This window comes from Scyliorhinus torazame, chromosome 9 (assembly GCF_047496885.1).
Source record: "Scyliorhinus torazame isolate Kashiwa2021f chromosome 9, sScyTor2.1, whole genome shotgun sequence".
Lineage (NCBI taxonomy): Eukaryota > Metazoa > Chordata > Chondrichthyes > Carcharhiniformes > Scyliorhinidae > Scyliorhinus > Scyliorhinus torazame.
In genome coordinates this window covers 197283666-197299901 of record NC_092715.1, presented here as the reverse complement: position 1 = coordinate 197299901, position 16236 = coordinate 197283666, and the positions used below count along the sequence as shown (strand labels likewise).

Here is a 16236-nt window from a genome sequence, read left to right as displayed (position 1 = left end):
TCTTCCTTGATGATAGATTCCAGCATCTTCCCTACTACCGAAGTTAAGCTCACTGGCCTATAATTACCCGCTTTCTGCCTACCTCCTTTTTTAAACAGTGGTGTCATGTTTGCTAATTTTCAATCCGCCGGGACCACCCCAGAGTCTAGTGAATTTTTGCACTAGTGGTAGTGGTATTGTAGTGGTATTGTCACTTACCTAGTATTCCAGAACACAGGCCTGGTGGGATTTCAATTCAAATAATAAATCTGGACTATAAAGCTCATCTCAGTAATGTTGACCATAAAACTATGATTAATTGTCATAAAAACCCATCTGGTTCACTAATGTTCTTTAGAGAATGACATTGGCCATCCTTACTTGGTCTGGCCTGTACATAATTCCAGATCCTCATGTGTTGACTCTAACTTCCCTTTGAAATGACCAGCAAGCCACTGGCCAGCAATGAAATGACCAGCAACCAAGATGGCGCCGGAGCATGTTGACTCTCTGCGAGCTCTCTCCCACAGATCCTCTTCCTACATCTCTTAGAACCTTTTAAATCTTAATTCTAACATTAATACTATCTCAAAACATTCTCTTTTATGTTTACTTACAGGTCTGAAGATCCTCAGACATCCGTGGGCCAGCCCATACGGCCCGACTCGATCCGACCCAGCAGGAGTCTTCCAACCACCTGATCCTGGCCTCGACCTGGAAGTGGAAGAGGCCCGACGCGGCAGTCCAACCCCGACCTCAAGTAGGAATCGACCCGGCTCCCAAAGTTCCCGACTTGGCCTAGGAAGTGACCCCGGCCCCCGGAGTGCCCGTCCCGGCGCCCGACCACGAGACCCGACCTGACCCAACCCGGAGAAGCCCGCCCAGCGCCCAGACTTACTGACAGATCAAGGAAAGGAGAATCCATGTGGAGGCTCGACCAGGCCTTCTCCAAGGCCTGATTCCAGGAACGCCCGGCCAGACCATGAACGCTGGAACTGAACGCGTGACCCAGCCCAACCTGACCCAGGATGACCCTGCCTACAACCCGAACCCAGACTAAATAACCCCAAAATGGCAGAGAACCCACGCAAGGACCCGAACATGCTGAAAGGTAGACACATACTCGCAGAACCCAGGGGTTTGACCGTATTGCATACGTGCCCCACCGGCAACCCCGAAATCGCACCCAACGCCCGGGACCCCGCCAGAGGCAACCATTTACCTTCCACAAGGTCAGACCTCTCCCAGCAGATCCCGGGACCATCCAGAAGCAGCCGCTGACTGAGGAAGTGAGGTAAACGTGGTGGTCTGCAGGTGAGACTAAAGCAACGCGGTTTCAAGTCTCCTCCCCCCGCATACTCCTGGCAAACATCCAAGCGATCGAAAACAAGCTGGATGCGCTGAACGCTAGACTTACATCTCAGAGGGAAATAAGAGACTGCTATGTGCTGTGTTTCATTTCACTTCCTGCCTCACCAGATTGTGCCATACAACCTGACGGCTTCTCAATTCACCGGATAGACCGTACGGCATCATTGGACAAAGGGAAGGTGGAGGGGTTTGCCTCCTGTTTAGCACAGGGCTAAATCGCTGGCTTTGAAAGCAGACCAAGGCAAGCCAACAGCACGGTTCAATTCCTGGAACAGCCTCCCCGAACAGGCGCCGGAATGTGGCGACTAGGGGCTTTTCACAGTAACTTCATTGAAGCCTACTTGTGACAATAAGTGATTTTCATTTCATTTCATTTCATCAACTCCTCCTGAGCTCGGACATGGCGACCCTGGTGGATTACTGCTCCCTGGACCTGGAACACCTGACTGTGAAGTGCCGCCCATACTACGCGACTGCTTGGAGCCAGTGGCCTGGTCCATATTCAAGAATTAAGTGACCAACCTATAGGAGTATGCCACTGCTGTCACAGACTTCACCAGTAAGTGTGTAGAAGATTGTGTGCCAAAGAAGGTAGTACATGCATTCGTCAACCGGAAACCATGGTTTAACCGGGAGATCCACTCCCTACTGAAGGCCAGGTCTGAGGTGTTCAAGACAGGCCACCCTGATCTATACAAGAAATCCAGGTACGACCTTGGCAAAGCCATCAGGGATCCCAAGAGGTAATATCAGACCAAGCTAGAGTCACAGAGACTAACAACACGGACTCTCGTTGGTTGTAGCAAGGTTTAAACAACATAACGGGCTATAAGGCAAAGCCAAGTAGAATCTTTGGCAACAGCGCCGCTCTCCCCGATGAACTCAATGCTTTATATGTTCATTTCGAGCAGGAAACCAACAAACTGTTGTCATCTGCCCAAGCAGCCTCGCACACAACCATACCTACCATCACAGCTTCCGAAGTCAGGTCGGCCTTCTTGAAAGTGAACCCTCGGAAAGCAGTGGGTCCTGATGGAGTCCCTGCTCATGAATTCAGGTCCTGTGCGGACCAACTGGTGGATATGTTTGCAGACATCATCAACCTCTTCCTACTCCATTCCGAAGTTCCCACCTGCTTCAAGAAGACCACCATCATACCGCTGCCAAAGAAGAACCAGGCAACGTGCCTCAGTGACTACCATCCGGTAGCCTTGACATCTATCATTATGAAGTGCTTCGAGAGGTTGGTCATGAGACACATAAACTCCATACCGCCAGAATGCCGAGATCCACTGCAATTTGCATACCGCCACAACCGGTCCACAGCAAACATCATCTCCCTGGCCCTACAGTCATCCCTGGAGCATCTCAACAACAAGGACTCCTGTTCATTGACTACAGCTCCGCCTTCAACACCATAATCCCAGCCAAGCTCATATCAAAACTCCAAAACCTAGGACTTGGCTCCTCCCTCTGCAACTAGATTCTCGACTTCCTGACCCACAGACCACAATCAGTAAGAATAAACAACAACACCTCCTCCACAATAGTCCTTAATACCGGTGCCATGATTCACAGCCGTTATTGCTTTTAATTGGGGTTATTGTTGCTCCAAGGGCTGAAGTGCAAGTGGGAAGTGTGTTCAGGACAATAGCTGAGATTTGCCACAATCTGACCTTTGGTGCTAATTGAGCAAATGTGCAGTTTCCCGATGATTGGTATAAATCGTGCCCATGCAAAATGGGCATCCAGGGTTGCTAGATGGCAGTGAGCACAAAAGTGAACGGAGCACAGTAATGTAAAATTAAATGTATTTCAACTAGTTCTTCACCATTTTCCTTAATTTGTCTTCTATAGTGCGTGTTTTCTTTTGCTTTAATGCCAGTTCTTGCCATTCCTTCAGAGGCACTTATGGGTTTTACAATGAGAATCCCCTTTTCTGAGATTATTTTGCATTAGGAGGGATTACCAACAAAGAGATTTAAAGCAAATCAAGTGGCTCAAGAAGACCTCAATGCCCGTCTGCTGTTCATGCTCACCCACCTTTACAGACAGGTGAATGAATTGAGCTTCGGCACCCAAATCGTAACAATCAATGAAGGCAAATTCCAGAACCTTACGGAGACCCAATGGCACCTCAGTGATTTGAATGGGTTAGGGTGAGTTAAATGTGAAAAGCCTTCAGCAGGACCTTAAAGAGGAGGGGTAATTATTTCAGGATGAAAAGAAGCAATGAGAGTGTGCTGTTTGTACCTCTTGTATGTCAAGAGTAGGAGTGGCTCCTCCTGGCTTTTCAAAGATACAGTAGGGTTCTACCAGCACAGACTGATCTTCATCCCCAACTCTCCACCCACCACCAATCCACCTTTCTGGTTTATTGCCTGCCCTGTCCATCAGTCTCCCTGCCCCAACCCTTCACCTCCCCTCTCCATTTCTGCAGCACCCCCACCACCCAACCCCCACACACAACCATGATTGGGTCTCAGGCCAACAACTTTAGCCTCACACTCACATCGCGCCTTCCACTTCATGCCAGACATTGGCCTTCCTTGATTTTCTCCCCCTCTGACTGACAGTCTCTCCTAATGCTTGGAGTTAGCCCAAGTTATTTTACTTCAGTTTGACCCCAGAAACCATGACACCGCATACACTCAATGGGTTTACGCAGAGGAATCGGCCCCACCGTATGTCTGCCTGGGACTTTAGGTGAAAAATCTAAGCTTCTTGCACTGAACCGGGTGCACAGTATTATTTCTTTGCTTGCTGCTCTTTCAACACTAACATTGACCTGACACAACTTGACACACCCAGAATAACTCACATTCATTGCCACCGCCATTCAACTATTGCTTAATATGGGCATGAACACCAAAGCTGAAAAGCTTCTTTGGAATCTGGTCGACAAAGTCAACAAGCTTCAGGAAGCCAGCTGACAGGCATCTCTTTTCTCCCCCCTCCATTATCATTATCAGCCCTCTCAAAGAAAGGTCATGTTGAATTTTCTGGAGGTCAGTGGTGATCAGATAATTACACCTTACAGCCATTTGTTGCTTAAACAGATGCTCAGATTTTATAAAAAAGGAATCGCATAACTCTTCCTTCTCACTACTGACTGATTACAAAGAGGGAGCAGGTTCCCAGCTCATGCATAAACACACACTATTGAGGAAAGTGACTTGTCCACATATACACAATACAATACATCATTTGCAATATAAAATAGCTTTTAACTGAAGTTATTTTTATTGATTATTTATTACTTTATTTTTATTTAAGTTTAATTTGTTAATATACCCCCTCCACCGCCCCAACCTTGTGATTTAAATGAAAGATATTGCATAACTTTTAAAAAATAAATTTAGAGTACCCAATCATTTTTTTTCCAATTAAGGGGCAATTTAGCGTGGCCAATCCACCTAACCTGCACATCTTTGGGTTGTGGGGGGTGAAGGACACGCAGACACAGGGAGAATGTGCAAACTCCACACGGACAGTGACCCAGGGCCAGGATTCGAACCCGGGTCCTCAGCGCCGTAGTTTTTTTTAAAAATATGTTTTATTGAAATTTTTTTCCCAAACAACAATTTTTCCCCTCTTACAAAGCAAACGCAACAATAACAATACAGAAATTTTTAACAATACACAAGTAACAAAACCCCTTTATCTTTGACCTAAACTAAACTAACCCCCCCCCCCCCCTTCCCCCTGGGTTGCTGCTGCTGGTCATCTGTCTTCCCTCTAACGTTCCCCTAGGTAGTCGAGAAATGGCTGCCACCGCCTGGTGAACCCTTGAGCCGATCCTCTCAGGGCAAACTTTATCTGCTCCAGTTTAATGAACCCCGCCATATCATTTACCCAGGCCTCCAGTCCGGGGGGTTTCGCCTCCTTCCACATGAGTAGGATCCTGCGCCGGGCTACTAGGGACGCAAAGGCCACAACGTCGGCCTCTTTCGCCTCCTGCACTCCCGGCTCTTCCGCAACTCCAAATAGAGCTAACCCCCAGCCTGGTTTGACCCGGGCCTTCACCACCCGCGAAATCACTCCCGTCACTCCCTTCCAATACCCTTCCAGTGCCGGGCACGCCCAAAACATATGTGCGTGGTTTGCCGGGCTCCCGCCACATCTCCCACATTTGTCCTCCACTCCAAAGAACCTGCTCAATCTTGCTCCCGTTATGTGTGCTCTATGTAGCACCTTAAATTGAATCAGGCTAAGCCTGGCGCATGAGGAAGAGGAATTTACCCTGCTTAGGGCATCAGCCCACATACCCTCCTCTATCTCCTCCCCTAGTTCTTCTTCCCACTTTCCTTTTAGTTCGCCCACCGACTCTTCCCCCTCTTCCCTCATCTCTCGGTAAATCTCTGACACCTTGCCCTCTCCGACCCACACCCCTGAAAGCACCCTGTCCTATATCCCCTGTGTGCGCCGTAGTTTTAACCACAGTATTACGGTGGCAGAAAGGACGTTTGATGAGGACTCGTCTACTGAGGTAGTATGGGCTGAGGTTAGAAACAGGAAAGGAGAGGTCACCCTGTTAGGGGTTTTCTATAGGCCTCCGAAAAGTTCCAGAGATGTAGAGGAAAGGATTGCAAAGATGATTCTGGATAGGAGCGAAAGCAACAGGGTAGTTGTTATGGGGGACTTTAACTTTCCAAATATTGACTGGAAACGTTATAGTTCGAGTACTTTAGATGGGTCCGTTTTTGTCCAATGTGTGCAGGAGGGTTTCCAGACACAGTATGTAGATAGGCCAACGAGAGGCTAGGCCATATTGGATTTGGTACTGGGTAATGAACCAGGACAAGTGTTAGATTTGGAGGTAGGTGAGCACTTTGGTGATAGTGACCACAATTCGATTAAGTTTACTTTAGTGATGGAAAGGGATAGGTATATACCGCAGGGCAAGAGTTATATCTGGGGGAAAGGCAATTATGATGCGATGAGGCAAGACTTAGGATGCATCGGATGGAGAGGAAAACTGCAGGGGATGGGCACAATGGAAATGTGGAGCTTGTTCAAGGAACAGCTACTGCGTGTCCTTGATAAGTATGTACCTGTCAGGCAGGGAGGAAGTGGTCGAGCAAGGGAACATTGGTTTACTAAGGCAGTCGAAACACTTGTCAAGAGGAAGAAGGAGGCTTATGTAAAGATGAGACATGAAGGTTCAGTAAGGGCGCTCGAGAGCTACACGTTAGCTAGGAAGGACCTAAAGAGAGAGCTAAGAAGAGCCAGGAGGGGACATGAGAAGTCTTTGGCAGGTAGGATCAAGGATGACCCTTGATAACCTTCTATAGATATGTCAGGAATAAAAGAATGACTCGGGTAAGAGTAGGGCCAGTCAAGAACAGTAGTGGGAAGTTGTGCTTGGAGTCCGAGGAGATAGGAGAGGTGCTAAATGAATATTTTCCGTCAGTATTCACACAGGAAAAAGGCAATGTTGTCGAGGAGAATACTGAGATTCAGGCTACTAGACTAGAAGGGCTTGAGGTTCATAAGGAGGAGGTGTTAACAATTCTGGAAAGTGTGAAAGTAGATAAGTCCCCTGGGCCAGATGGGATTTATCCTCGGATTCTCTGGGAAGCTAGGGAGGAGATTGCTGAGCCTTTGATCTTTAAGTCATCTTTGTCTACAGGAATAGTGCCAGAAGACTGGAGGATAGCAAATGTTGTTCCCTTGTTCAAGAAGGGGCGTAGAGACAACGCCGGTAACTATAGACCAGTGAGCCTTACTTCTGTTGTGGGCAAAATCTTGGAAAGGTATATAAGAGATAGGGTGTATAATCATCTGGAAAGGAATAATTTGATTAGACATAGTCAACACGGTTTTGTGAAGGGTAGGTCGTGCCTCACAAACCTTACTGAGTTCTTTGAGAAGGTGACCAAACAGGTGGATGAGGGTAAAGCAGTTGATGTGATGTATATGGATTTCAGTAAAGCGTTTGATAAGGTTCCCCATGGAAAATACGGAAGCATGGGATTCAGGGAGATTTAGCAGTTTGGATCAGAAATTGGCTAGCTGGAAGAAGACAAAGGGTGGTGGTTGATGGGAAGTGTTCAGACTGGAGTCCAGTTACTAGCGGTGTACCACAAGGATCTGTTTTGGGGCCACTGTTGTTTGTCATTTTTATAAATGACCTGGAGGAGGGCGTAGAAGGATGGGTGAGTAAATTTGCAGATGACACTAAAGTCGGTGGAGTTGTGGACAGTGCGGAAGGATGTTACAAGTTACAGAGGGACATAGATAAGCTGCAGCACTGGGCTGAGAGGTGGAAAATGGAGTTTAATGCAGAAAAGTGTGAGGTGATTCATTTTGGAAGGAATAACAGGAAGTCTGAGTACTGGGCTAATGGTAAGATTCTTGGCAGTGTGGATGAGCAGAGAGATCGCGGTGTCCATGTACATAGATCCCTGAAAGTTGCCACTCCGGTTGAGAGGGTTGTTAAGAAGGTGTCCGGTGTGTTAGCTTTTATTGGTAGAGGGATTGAGTTTCGGAGCCATGAGTTCATGTTGCAGCTGTACAAAACTCTGGTGCGGCCGCATTTGGAGTATTGCGTGCAATTCTGGTCGCCGCATTATAGGAAGGATGTGGAAGCATTGGAAAGGGTGCAGAGGAGATTTACCAGAATGTTGCCTGGTATGGAGGGAAGATCTTATGAGGAAAGGCTGAGGGACTTGAGGCTGTTTTCGTTAGAGAGAAGAAGGTTAAGAGGTGACGTAATTGAGGCATACAAGATGATCAGAGGATTGGATAGGGTGGACAGTGAGAGCCTTTTTCCTCGGATGGTGATGTCTAGCACGAGGGGACATAGCTTTAAATTGAGGGGAGATAGATATAAGACAGATGTCAGAGGTAGGTTCTTTACTCAGAGAGTAGTAAGGGCGTGGAATGCCCTGCCTGCAACAGTAGTGGACTCACCAACACTAAGGGCATTCAAATGGTCATTGGATAGACATATGGACAATAAGGGAATAGTGTAGATGGGCTTTAGAGTGGTTTCACAGGTCGGCGCAACATCGAGGGCCGAAGGGCCTGTACTGCGCTGTAATGTTCTATGTTCTATGTGCCGCGTGCCGTCCTGATATTGCATAACTTTTGTGACCAAATTTCAATTCTCTCTGGAGCAAAAGTATAAAACATGTTTTAACAAAGTAAATTCATTTTTCTTTAGTTTCTCATTTCCTTTCAGTCAGGCACTAATTCATACTGGGGCTATGACTGCACTTTCTTGATCAAGTAACCATTTCGTGCTTATGTATTATTTTATGTGAGGCCGCAGTTAAATGATCCTGTTAATATTCACTATTTAAATGCTAATTTTGTTAACAAGTTACATTTCTAAATTTGTTCGTAAAAATATTATAACGCCACTTAACATTAATCTCCACATGTGAAAGGATTTGCGCTACTTCCTCACACACATGAACTGCAAGTTCTAATGTGCTTAGGAAGTCTTAAGGTTACTATTGATGGGGAGGTAAATTATCCTGAAATGATAATTTGCTATCTTGTTTGAGTTTGTCAGCAAAGACTGAAACCAGGGTCACTCAAATAGTTTTGCTCGTGAGTGTTATATTATATTCCTACTCCTGGTAGCATGCTATATTACTGGGTTTAAGTAATATATGTCGCTACTAACTGTAGATAATGTTGAAGAACACTCGAGTCTTCGAAGTAAACTGAAAGAATGTATTAAGTAATGGTAAAACTAATGAATGAGTTTGACACTCCACTGAATTAACTCTAGCAATAAAGTAAGGATAACTAACTGTACAAACTATATCTAAGCTACACGTGGTGTCCAGGCTGAGATCCTCTCTGCTACACTGCTGTTCTCTGGTAACTCCTGCTGGCAAGAGAGCTGAAAGAGAGCGAGAGCTTCTGGGAACTCAGTTATATAGTGGATCTAGTAATGCCCTCTAGTGGTAGTGTCACCGCTAGGTGTTGTGATTAACCCTTTAGGTACATGTCTGTCTACAAATCATTACAGTGAGAATATACTTCTTCAGGTGGAAAACAAGTGCTGAAGGTGCAGTGCACACACTCTGGGAAGTCAACAACAGGATGAGAGGAACTTGGTCTGCCGGTCTCGGTCATTTGGTACTGGTAAGCTGCGTGTGCCAGTTATGTCAATCTATGAATGGGTGCACTTGATAGTGGAAGACATTGCCAGGGCCGGTTAAAAGGTCACGGGTGTTTACGCACCTCAGGAGCTTGAAAGCGGGGGTGGTCATTCTGAAAGAAACGCACCTCCATGTGAAGGACCAGCTTAGGTTAAGTAAGGGGTGTCGGGCAGGTTTTTCACTCGGGGTTTGATTCTAAATCAAGGGGTGTGGTGATTTTAAAGAGCAAAAAAGTAGGATTTGTGAGTGTGAAGGAGGTGAGGGATCCAGGTGGGAGATGTATGATTGCGAGTGGGGTATTGGAAGGGGCACCGTTGGTGTTGGTAAATGTGTATGCTTAAATTAGGATGATGTGGGTTTTATGAGAAAGTACCTGGCAACAATCCCGGATTTGGCCACGCACCAGTTGATCATGGAAGGAGATTTTAACTGTGTCCTAGAGCCGAGGGTGGAATAGATTGAGCCCCAGGTCAATGGGTAGGGTATGAATGGCAAGGGAACTGGGGGGTTTATGGAGAGGATGGGTGTGGTGGATCCGCGGCACTTTCTTTTCCTTCTTTACCTTTCTTTTCCTTCTTTTCACAAATTAATAAGGTGTATTCCAGGATTGATTACTTTGTAGTGAGTCGTGAGGTTTTGGTTGGGGTGAAGGGGGCAGAGTATGCTGGGATAGTTAAGTCGAACCAGGCGCCCCATTGGCTAGAGATTCGGTTTAGATCAGGACGAGAGCAGAGGCTGGGGTGGAGGTTTGATTCGGGGTTGTTGGCGGATGGAGGTTTTTGTGATAAGGCGAAGGAGGATTTAAGGAATAAATGGAGTTGAATCAGAGTGGGGAGGTGTCGGCGGCCATTTTGTGGGAAGCACTGAAGACATTGGTTCGGGGAAAATTATTTTCTTTAAGGCTCGTGCAGATAGGGAAAGGAGGGTGGAACATGACCGTCTAGTGAGCGAGATAGTGGAGGTGGACAGGGAGTATACAAGGGTGCCCACCGTGGAGGGATTGGCGAGGAGGAAAAAGTTGCAGGGGCAGTTTGACAGGCTGACAACGGGGAGGGCGGTAGGGCAACTGCGTAGGGCAAGAGCGGTGCAATACAAGCATGGGGAGAAGGCGAGTCCGCATCAGCTATGGAGGCAGGCTGCATCCAGGGAAATATTGAAGGTATGAACTGGGGCAGAGGTTGTGGTATTGTAGCCATGTAAAATGGTTGACTCCCGATTAGAATGGCCAAACCCCGATTTAAAATGGCGAACGGAAGAGGCTGATGGGAAAATCAGCCAACAGGACTCAAACAGACAGCTGCAGGTAAAACAGTGTATTCGCCTCTGGAGAAGCCAGACCAAACCGATACCTGCAGCCATCAACATAACAACACCCCAGCCATCTGCATACTAAGCAGCAATCCCCGGGAACAATCGATCCAAAATAGACACACAAAGCCGACCCAGACCCTTCGGCGCCAGCAGGAGCTGACACAAAGAGAGGTAAACGACCACCCCTCGATCAAGGAATCGCTCCAGTATAGGAGAATATCGAACCAAGTGATTGGGACCAAGTCCAATCACTTGGAACCAGGTACAAGGTCCGCCCCGAGAGGCAGGAAGCCCCTGGGGACTATAAGAATAGGGGCCAAGTTCAAATTGACCCTTCTTCTCCTCCCCGCACCCTTCGAGACCCTTGCTGAAAGAGAACGTAAGTCTTACTCCAACAATCGCTACCAGATAGACACTCCAGACTATCGACCTGTACCAGCTTTTGAATCCCGCAGGCTCAGAACCCATTCGAAAGGCCATTCGTTTCCCTGACCTGGTGGGCCATTTCCAAAGTTAAGTATTGGCCTGTTAGTGGTTGGTAGTAGTTTAGAAGTAGAATTAATGTCTAAGTATTAATTGCTGTATATAATAAATGAGCGTTGATTTAACTCTTACTAAGCGGTGTGTTGGATTATTAATCATTACTCGGACTTGAACCACGTGGCGGTATCAGAAAGATACCTGGCGACTCAAGAGCAAAGGAGACAGAATTAGAGCAAATAAACTAAGGCTAATACAAGCAACAGTATCAGTGCTGGGGAAGATATACAAGGCGTTTAGGGATTATTATTACAAGGAGCTGTACAGGCCAGAACCGGGGGGTGAAGAGCAGGACATGGGAAGGTTTTTAGATGAACTGGAGTTTCCACAGTTGGAGGAAGAGAAGAGGCAGGCACGAGAGGAGCCCCTAGGACTGAGGGAGATATTGGATAGTATAAGGAGTATGAGGTCGGGGAAAGCCCCGAGATCCGATGGCAACAAAGTGGAATTTTATAAGGAGTTCACCGCAAACCTGGCATCACATCTCTTGGGGGCGTTTAATAATGGTGTTGGAGAAGGGGGAGCTGCCGGAGACGATGACACAGGCAATGATCCCATTAATACTGAAAAACGGTAAGTATCCGTTGGAATGTAGGACGTATCGGTCCATGTCGTTGTTAAATACAGATGTGAAAGTGCTGGCTAAGTTGGTGGTGGGAAGGATGGAAGGTTGTGTCCCGGGGGTGGCTGCGGAGGACCAAACAGGCTTCGTAAAGGGCAGGCAGCCTTCTAGCAATATAAGAAGGTTGTTAAATGTCATCATGACCCCTTTGAGAGCTCAGAAACTGGAGGTAATGATGTCCATGGACATGGAGAAGGCTTTCGACTGGCGGTACCTGTTTGAGCTCCTGGGAAGGCTTGGGTTTGGGCTGAAGTTTGTGGTACCGCTGCACCTGTTATTTGTGGCACCGAGGGCGAGTGTGCGGACAGAGGTTGAGGGGCGACCTGAGAGAGGTGTGGTGAACCACTGTATTAGGGGATGTAAGGTAGGACCTGCACTACAGGTTCGCCGGTAGCCCCTGCCGGCTGGCGCCGCCCACTAAGAACTGTATAAATATGCATGACCTCCAGTGTCCTGCCATTTTGCCAGCTGCAGCAGGAGGCCACGCATCTGACTGTAATAAAGCCACAGTTGTACCCAATCTGCATCTTTGTGCAATTGATCGCGCATCAAGAGGTCTACAAAATTATGAGGGGCATAGGCAGAGTGGATTGTCAGAGATTGTTTCCCAGGGTAGAGGGGTCAATTATTAGGGGGCATAGGTCTAAGGTGCAAGGGGCAAGATTTAGAGGAGATGTACGAGGCAAGTTTTTTACACAGAGGGTAGTGGGTGCCTGGAACCCGCTGCTGGAGGGGGTGGTGGAAGCAGGGACGATACTGACGTTTAAGGGGCATCTTGATAAATACATGAATAGAATGGGAATAGAGGGATACGAACCCCTGAAGTGTAGAAGATTTTAGTTTAGACGGGCAGCATGGTCGGTGCAGGCTTGGAGGGCCGAAGGCCTGTTCCTGTGCTGTATTTTTCTTTGCTCTTTGTTTGTTCTTTGTTCAATGACATGGGCCCACGGATCTTTGAACTACACAGGGGAACAAGGCAGGGTGCCCGCTGTCGCCACTGCTGTTTGCACTGGCTACAGAGCCTCTGCTAATGGCTCTTAGGGAGTCGGCAGAGTGGTGAGGGTTTATGAGGGGACGGAAGGAGCATCGGGTGTCGGTCTATGCTGACGAACTACTATTGTATGTTTCGGACCCACGAGAGAGCATGGAGAGGATCGTGGGCCTGTTGGAGAAGTTTGGGGCGTTCTCAGGATATAAGTCAAATGCAGGGAAAAGCGAAGTGTTCCTAGTGAATCAGTTGGGTCGGCGAGCCAATTTAGGGTGATGCCATTTAAGGCGGCCAGAGACAGGTTTAGATAGCTGGGGATTCAGATAGCGAGGGAATGGGCGATGCCACACAAATAGAATTAACAAAACTGGTGGAAGAGGCTAGGAAGGATCTCAAGAGGTGGGACACGCTGCACTTGGCTTTGGCAGGGAAGGTCCAAGTGGTGAAGATGAACATTCTGCTGAGGTTCCTGTTCATTTTCCATACATTCCCGATCTTTATACCGAAGGCCTTCTTTCGAAAACTAGACACGATTATTTCGGACTTTGTATGGGCAGGGAAAGTGCCAAGGGTTAAGAGGACCTTGTTAAAGAGGCAAAGGCAGCAGGGAGGGTTGATATTGCTGAACTTGCTACAATAGTATTGGCCGACGAACGTGGAGAAGGTTAGGAGATGGTGGGAAGGAGAAGGGATAGACTGGGTTAGCATGGAGCACGAATCCTGTAGGGGGTACTGCTTAAGGGCTATGGTGACGGCGGCATTGCCAATAGCACCAAGCAGATACTCGGAGAGCCTGGCGGTGCAGTCCACGGTGAAGATCTGGAACCAGTTGAGGAGGCACTTTAGGATAGAGGGATCATAGAATCATAGAATTTACAGTGCAAAGGAGGCCATTTGGCCCATCGAGTCTACACCGGCTCTTGGAAAGAGCACCCTACTTAAGCCCATACCCCTATATGTTGGTGTTAATGCCGTTGTGTGAAAACCATGGTTTTGAGCCGGGGGTGGGATAGATGGCACGTATAGGAAGTGGGGCTGGTTAAGATGAGGGATTTATATCGGGAAGAAGGGTTTGCCAGTATAGATGAATTGATGAATTGAAGGAGTGGGTAGAGCTCCCGAAAGGAAGTGGGTTTCATTATTATATGATTATTATTATTATTTAGGTACCTGCAGGTAAGGAACTTCGCGCGGAAGGTTTGGATACAGTTCCCCAGGTTGCCGAGGTACACCCTGTTGGAGCTATTGCTGCTTCTGAATGTGGAAGGGGAGGACAGGATCGGAGACATATACAGGTAGATGGGAGAGCAGGGAGATGAGCAGCTGGTGAAGATTAAGGAGAAGTGGGAAAGGGAGCTGGGAGGGGAGATAAACTGGGGAGTATGGAGTGTGGCACTGCGAAGGGTAAATGCGATCTCCATGTGCGCAAGGATGAGTCGGATACAGTTCAAGGTGGTATACATGACTCGGGCAAGAATGAGTGGGTTCTTTTAGGCGGTGGCAGACGAGTGTGAGAAGTGTGGGCGGGGACCAGTGAATCACGTGGCATATGTTCTGGGGCTGCAAAAAGTTTGAGAGATTCTGGGTGGGAGTGTTAGCGGCGCTAACAAGGATAGTAGGGGTGGGAGGTTGAGCGATATTGGTGGCGATATTTGGGATTTCAGAGAAGCCGGAGCTGATGGAGGGGAGGAAGTCCGATGTTGTGGCCTTTGCCTCTCTTATTGCCTGGCGGCGGATCTTATTGGAGTGGCGGTCGGCAACGCCATGGGGGATAGCGGCCTGGCTGGGTGACTTATATGACTTTCTTCGCCTGGAAAAGATCAAATACGAGTTAAAGGGTTCAGCCGAGGGCTTCGTGGCAAGGTGGAGGATGTACGTGACCGAGTTTGAGGAGTAGTTCGCTGCGGGGGGGGGCGTGAAAAATGGGAAAAATTTGTACAAACTGTGTGTTGGGAAGTTTGTTTCCTGAATCTGAATTGTTCATGTGTTGTAACTTTTTATATATGTTTGGAAAAAAATTTTTTTTAATGTAAATCATGCCTTGGGCCAGATTCCACAGGTGATTGGCAAACAAGCCAATAATCTTTAAATGGACTGCTACATGCTGCCAGAAAACAAATCAAGACACATTTGTTTGCTTACTTAGTCTGGAACCCCAGACATTTCACAGATTTTAAACATTTGACAACAAAGGTATGGGGAGATGAGGATTTTGTTTTACACAGTAAATTGCTATGACCAGCAATGCACTGCCTGAAAGAGTGATCGAAGCAGATTCAAAAGCAACTTTTGAAATAGATTAGAAGTATCATTTTGCAGGGTTATATTGGGAGGGGGGCGGGGGGGGATCAAAATTGTTTCTCCTGACGCCACATTAAAATTGCACGTAGCTGCTGGCCTTGGTTCACACACACCCTCCCTCATGATTATGCTGCCACCCATCCCCTGGTCACTCCCAACCCCCGGGCCTACTTGTTTCTCATGGCAACTGGTGTCCGCAGTTCACAAATACTATATAGCAGTACTATATATACTATACATACCAATTTTTTGTGGTCCTGCCATCTGCTCCGATGAGCAAATGCTACATCCAGATTGTACCCCAATTCAGGTGTGGGCAAATTTCTAGGTCCTTATGTTGTACAGCCACTCACATCCATTGCTTTCAGCCAGCGTTGGTGAAGTAAAACAGGGATTCCTCCAAATTTGTCAGAAGAGGGATTTCACCACCTTGCACACCCTCCGCTAAAAATAAGTGTTGCTGCCAGATGTTATTCGGTCTAAAATGTTCAGTGCCAAAAACTGTTCAATATGGATTGATACCTGGAACCGTCAGGTGAATTGTTAGTTGCAGCTGAGTTGCCATGCCAAGGGCTCAGAGGAGGCCAGGCCCTTCTCTGTATACAGAGGAGAAACACGAGATGGTGCAGCCTTTTTGGTTCCGCTCATGCTCCTCAGATGCACAGGGTGACTTTACTAGTTAGGACCAGTTTCTTGCCTGTGCTTTTGGTGGTGGAGGAGTGTTCAGCCCTGGGGAAAGGGCATTTGAAGGGCAGTTTAAAAATTAAAATTATAATGGGCATCTCAACTATAAAAAAAACCCTCAAAGGAAGCGATAGAAAAGCACAGAATCTGGAATTAACCTAAACAAGTGGCTTCAGACTAGGTTTTAAAAATGCAGGACATCTGCCATTCCTGGCAATTAGTAGGTTTTTATTAACTTCAGCTTCAAACAAATTAATGCCACTTTTTCCAGAAAGTGACCTTGTAAATCACCCACAATTATAATCATTAGGAAGGAGCTG

General features: G+C 47.3%; 1 long non-coding RNA gene across 1 annotated transcript in view; it reads right to left on the bottom strand.

Moving 5' to 3' along the window:
• The window catches only part of LOC140429660 (uncharacterized), a 32475-nt gene extending 16640 nt beyond the window's left edge, over nucleotides 1-15835 (bottom strand). Inside the window, exon 1 of the long non-coding RNA XR_011949160.1 lies at nucleotides 15475-15835. This is a non-coding gene — a long non-coding RNA (uncharacterized lncRNA). The remainder of the gene's footprint in view (nucleotides 1-15474) is intronic.
• Nucleotides 15836-16236: the final 401 nt, after the last annotated feature.